Source organism: Gracilinanus agilis, chromosome 6 (genome assembly GCF_016433145.1).
Source record: "Gracilinanus agilis isolate LMUSP501 chromosome 6, AgileGrace, whole genome shotgun sequence".
NCBI lineage: Eukaryota > Metazoa > Chordata > Mammalia > Didelphimorphia > Didelphidae > Gracilinanus > Gracilinanus agilis.
The window spans coordinates 284,197,925-284,204,473 of NC_058135.1; positions in this window are offsets into that span (position 1 = coordinate 284,197,925).

The window sequence follows — 6,549 nt, forward strand, 5'->3', positions numbered from 1 at the left end:
AATATTGTTATTAAAAACTATGATTATATCAACAGATACTAAAAAGACTTTTGACAAAATCCAACACTTGGATATGTTGAAAACTCCAGAAATCATAAGTATATGTAGACTTTTCCTTAATGTAATAAACAGTATTTATCTAAATTCAAGGGTGAACATTATATGTAATAGAGAAAAGTTAGAGGCCTTTTCAACAATATCAAGAACAAAGCAAGGAAACATTATTACATTACTATTTATTTTTTGAATATTTTAAAATTTTAATTTAATTTTCCCTGTAATTACATGTATTTATTTATTTAAAAAATTTTTTTATTTAAGTATTTTTCCATGGTTACATGATTTATGTTCTTTCCCTCCTCTTTTTTCCTCCCTCCTCCCAGAGCTAACAAGCAATTCCACTGGGTTATATATATGTATTATCATGTAATACCTATCCCTAATTACATGTAAAAATAGTTTCCAATATTTTTTAAAGAATATCAAGTCTCAGATTCTCTTCCTTCTTCCCTCCCTCCCCCCAACATCCCACCCACCTTGAGATGATAAGCAATCTCATATAGATTTTACATGATTATGCTGCATAGTACTAGAAATGCTAGTGATAGCAATAGACTTTTTAAAAAAGGAATAAATACAGACAAAGAAAATGAAACAAGCAATTTACAGATAATGATATATTTAGAGAATCCTAGAGAGTTGACTAAAATTAATTAAAATAATAACTATAGTGAAGTTGTAAGATATAGGAGAATTCCATATAAATGATCAGCATTCCTTTATATAATCAAGGAAAAAAAACAGCAGGAAGACCTAGAAAGAAAAATTCTATCCAAAATAACTACAGAAACTATAAAATACTTGGGAGCATATCTTCCAAAGTTCACCTAGAAACTGTGTGGACCTCTCTATAAAACTCTTTTTGCAGAAATAAAGACAGATCTAAGTAAGTAGAGAAACACTGATTGCTCATGGATAGGTAGAACCGCTATAACAAAAATAACAATATTGCCTCAATTTTTCCTTATTCAGGACTGTACAAATCAAACACCTCAAAAATATTTTATAGAGCTAGAAAAAAGTGAAGAAAATTCAGATGAAAGAACAAAAGGTCAAGAATGTCAAGAGTAATAATAGTGAGAAGGGGTGGTAGTAGCAAGATAGGGCTCTATCAGTACCAGATAACAATCTATACTAGGAAGCAGCAATCATTAAAATGATTTACTATTTGCTAGTTTATAGTAAAAAGGCCCATCAATGAAACAGATTAGGCACATAACATACAGATGCAAACAACCCCGAGTTTCATAAACCCAAAGATCTCAGCTCGCTCACCATTGAACAAAAGTCTCTGAGAAAATGAAAGATCAGTCAGGCAGAAATTAGATTTTGATGAATGTCTTACACTATCTACCAAGATATAATTTAAATAGATACATGTCTTAAATATAAAAAAATCTGATCATAAAAATAAATAATAAGGGACCCAGGAAGAAATTATTATTCAGATCTAAGGATAGGGAAAAAAAAAACAACTAAATACGTGATGGAGAAGAGCACCAGATTAAATGGACCGTTTTGATTATATGAAAATTTATTTATTTTTTCCTTTATTTTATTTTTATTTTTTTAATATTATATTTTTTAGAAAGATTTTCCATGGTTACATGATTCTTATTTTTACTTTCCCCTTCATCCCCCGCCTTTACCCTCTCATATTTATATGAAAATTTAAAACTTTTGTGCAAACAAATCTAACGCAGTAAAAATTAGAAGGAAAACAGATAACTCAGAAAAGCTCTTTACAACAGTTTTCTCTGATAAAGGTCCCATGTCTAATATTTATAAGGAATTGATTCAAATGATAAGATTAGGAGACATTATCTGACAGATTTCAAAGGACAGGAAGTCATCCAAGCTATTAACAATCATATGAAAAAATGCTGTCAATCACTAATAATTTTTGTTGTTTGTCGTTCGGTCGTTTCAGTCATGTCCTACTCTTTGTGCCTCCATTTGGGTTTTTTTCGGCAAAGATATTAGAGTGGTTTGCCATTTCCTTCTCTGCACTAATAATTGGAGAAATATGAATTAGAGCAATTCTGGCGTCCAACTAAGGCCTATGTGATTGCCAGAGATGATCAAAGAGGAGATGGCAATCATGGAGGGACCATGGAAGAACAAGCACAGGAGGGTACCCGGGAACTGGTGCTGGTGGGGCAGTTTGGAACAATGCCCAAAAGATGAGCAAATTGTTCATATCTTTTGACCCAATTCTATAACCGCCAGGCCAATATCCGAAAAAAATCAAAGCAAGTGTGGGAGAGTCTCTACGTATCAAAATATTTCTAGGAGCTCTTTTTGTAGTAGCCAAAACATTTTAACTGAAGAGCCATTCTTCTTTTGAGAATGACTAACAGATTGTGAAATATGCGGGTAATGGATGTCTCGAGAAATGGAATGGGCGACTTTTCAGAGGAGGTTCGGAACTTATCGCTCGTGAACTGCTATAAAGCAAAATGAACGGGACGAGGAGAAAGAGCAACCCGATAAAATTGACATTATAGAGAAAAACAACCTTTAGAACTCTGATCAACACGATGGCGAGCCGCAAGTCCAAAAAGATGAAGGTGAAGCCCATCTCCTGAAAGAGGAGAAGAGCTTAAAATAGAGCAAGAGAGCTGCATCTTCAGACGGGGTTTATGCCAGAATTTGTTTCACTCCAGACACTGACGTGGCAATAAAATGATTTGTTTTGGGAGTTTGTTGTTGCTGTTTTTGTTTCCATTTGCTCCAAGGTTGAGGAGAAGAATAGGGTGAGGAGGGGAACAGATTAATTTTTTTATTTATGCATTTCTTGAAAAATAATTAAATTTGTTTTTAAAAATTCAGCCGTCTGGGGCATCGAGGTGGATAGAGAGCCAGGCCTGGAGAAGAGAGGTCCTGGATTCAAATCTGACCTCAAATAGTTTTTTACCTGTGTGACCCTGGGCAAGTCACTTAACCCTCATTGCCTAGCCCTCCCTGCTCTTCTGCCTTGGAACCAAAACACAGTATTGATTCCAAGACAGAAAGTAAGGGTTTTTTTTTAAAAAAAAGAGTTGATTCAGAGCTTCTCTCTCAATGATTTAAAGCTGTGTTGGTGAACCTATCACACCCTGGAGGGGGCTGCTCCCTCTCCACGAGTGCCTGAGGACATTTCTCGTGTCACCCACCCCTCTGTCCAGCAGCCCAATGGGAGTGCTTCCTCCCTCCCCTGTCTGGGATAAGGTGGGGTGGGGGGTTCACATGCGGCATGAGGCACTTGGTCTCTAAAAGGTTCACCATCACTCATCTAGAGAAAGAGAGGTCCTTCCTCCTGGTCCATCCAGCTAACTGTGGATGTTGGATGTTGGCTGCCAATAGCAGCTCAGACCAGCCAATGATGCTCCCAAGAAGAATTCACAATCACCCCCCTTCCCCGACCCCAGGAAAATTGAGGGGGAAACGGATAAATAAAACCATTTTGTGATACTCTTCCCAGCCTCAGGCCCAAGATGACATCTGTCTCAAGCCCCTTGCCCATGAGGATTGGCATTTGTGGCCGTAATCTGGACCACATAAGGCACTGTGCCCAAACAACCAAATGGAAACTGGTGGGGAGGGGATATCTCCTCCCAGCAGCCATTGAGCAATTAAAGAAACTTTAAAATTTAAAAAGGGGATGGCCTCTTCCTCTTTAACAGAATTCAGCTCAACCTGTTATTAAAGGTCCAGCCTTAATAATAAGGATCTTAAATGCTTCTCAGAGGCTGGGTCTTAATAATAGGTTGGGCTGAGCTCCATTAGGGGAAAAACATTCAATTCTGTCAAAGCAACCAAACAGTCAATTTTCTCCTTTTTACTAAGATTGAAGAAAACTAAACCCCAGGGCCTCCCACAGCGACACAGATGAACACACAGAGACTTAATGAATGTCTTTACATAGAGATTGGAATGGCATCATTCTCCCTTCCACTGGAGCAAAGGGGGAGAAGGGCAACTCTTAATTGCATAGCCCTCCCAAGTCCCTGCTTTTATTTTGTGATGAAGCCATAAAATTCCAATCCCAAAGGGACATTAGAAATCATCAAGGCTTAGTGGATATAGCATTAGGCTCAGAGTTGGGAGGACCTGGGTTCAAATTTGACCTCAGTCACTTCCTAGCTCTATGACCCTGGGCAAGTCACTCAACCCCAATTACCTAGTCCTTGCCACTCTTCTGACTTAGAACTGGTACTAAGACAAAAGGTAAGAGTTTAAAAAAAAAGTCATTGAGTCCAAACTACTCATTTCCTCCAAAAGAGAAATGAAGGACCAGAGATAGACAGTGACTCATCCAAGGTAACACAACTATCAATAGGCAGAATTAGAGACTGAGCCACAAGACCCATCCATGTTCCCACTATACCAAGCCCAATGGCCTGGGCACCAACAAAAATACTTCCATGGCAGACAGAAGAACCTTAAAGAGATTGTAGAGAGTCATGTGTCCCAGCCAAAAGACAGGGAACTCCAGGGCTATAGGATCATAGCTCTAGAGTAGGAAGGGTCCCAGACGCCATGCTGTTCACTCTACCCTGGCTTGTTCCAGATGAGACAACTCAAGACCAGGGAGCTTAAAATTTGCCTTAAAACACAGAGTGCAAGCATCAGAGGCAGCATTCAAACTCAGGGCCTCTAATTCCAGATTCAGGGGCTTAGAAGATCAGAGGAAACAGAGAGGTTAAATGATTTGCCATTGGTCCATGCTCATCCCACTGTGTGCAGCATCCTAATCCTACAAGAGGAATACCAAAGCCAAGAAATAGGACAGTTGGGAGGCTGTGGGGCTTAGGAGAGATTTATTCCTGGGTTTAGTCTTTAAACTTCCAGGAGACTATAAAACGACCACCAAAGAGCTACCTTATGTGTCAAAGGACTCAACGAAAAATATGTATCAGACCTAATAGCCCTCTGAGAGAAACTATAGAGATGGAGTCTTTGTTCTCCATGAAAGAAAGTTACAGTTTAATTTATTTTGTGGTAATTTGGCCATTTCAGTCATGTCTGTCTCTTCATGACCCCATTTGAGATTTTCTTGGCCAAGATACTGGAGTGGTTTGCCATTTATTTCTCCAACACATTTTACAGATGAGGAAACTGAGTCAAAGAGGGTTAAGTGACTTGTCCAGAGTCACACAGCTAATAAGTGTCTGAAGCCAGATTTACCAACTCAAGAAGTCTTTCTGAATCCAGGCCTGGCACGCTATCTATTATACCAGCTAGAGGCCCTCTTTTAATTTAATTTAAGTGGATTTCCTGGACTTTTTAAGCTCTGTAAGAGAGGAGGCTTCTGGTTGTAATCATCCTTTTCTTGTAGGGAGAGCAAGACCTGAGACAGCAGGGTAAGGACACAATGCTGTGAGCACACCCAGACTGAAAGCAAAGGTAATACAGCAGTGAATACTCCTGGTAACACGCTATAGTCCTGTCCTGGGTCGTTTTCACAATTAACCCTCTTAGGAGAACAGTGACTACACAATGGAATTGCTGTCTGAATCAGCTAAGAAATCCACCAAAGGCTCTAAATTGTGGCTCCACCCAGCCCAGGTAGAACCCAGGGCCCATGGTTCTAGCCAGGTGGAATCTCCAATCTCAGAAGCAACGGCATAACTAAGGCAGGGTATCAGGGCTTTTCTCTCATCCCCCACAGCTACCATCTTGGTTCTGACTCTCCTTATTCCTCACGCAGCCTCCTCATTGGTCTCCTTGCTTCAGATGTCTCCCCACTCAATTCCATCTTCCACTCAGTTTCCAAAATGATTTTCTTTAGTTGGAAAATCTAACCATGTGACTTCTTTATTCGAACAAACTTATTCAACCGTAAGGGTTTCCTACTGCCTCTGGGATAAAAATAGAAACTGTTCGGTTTTTTAAAGCCTTTCACAACTTGGCCCTAACCTTTTCCCAGCTTAATTGGACACTATTCTCCCAGCCACACTCTGTAACCCAGCCAAACCGGTTTTCTCTCTCTTCTTCAACATGGCATTCCTTCTATCTTCCATCTCTAAGCCTTTGAACTGGCTGTGCCACATGTCTGAACTGCCCTCCCTCCTGACCTTGGCCTCCTAGAGTCCTTTTCTTCCTTAAAATGGAGCTCCGGCTTTTTGTTATAAAACCTTCCCAGATCTCCTTCATAGCAAGTACCCTCCTTCCCAAACTACTGTGGATTTAGCTTCTTTGTATATATTTATATTTATTAACTTTATATTTAAGTATGCATTTATATATCTAGGTGGAGAGACAGATAGACAGAGAGATGGATAGATGGAGAGAGAGAGAAAAGGGAAGAAAGAAAGGAATATAGAGAGGAAGAAAGAAAAAGAGAAAGAAGGAAGGAAAGACAGAAAGAAAAAGAAAGGAAGAAAAAGAAAGAAAAAAGAAAGAAGGAAAAAAGAAAGAAAGAAAGAAAGAAAGAAAGAAAGAGAAAGAAGGAGAGAGAAAGAAAGAAAGAAAGAAAGAAAGAAAGAAAGAAAGAAAGAAAGAAAG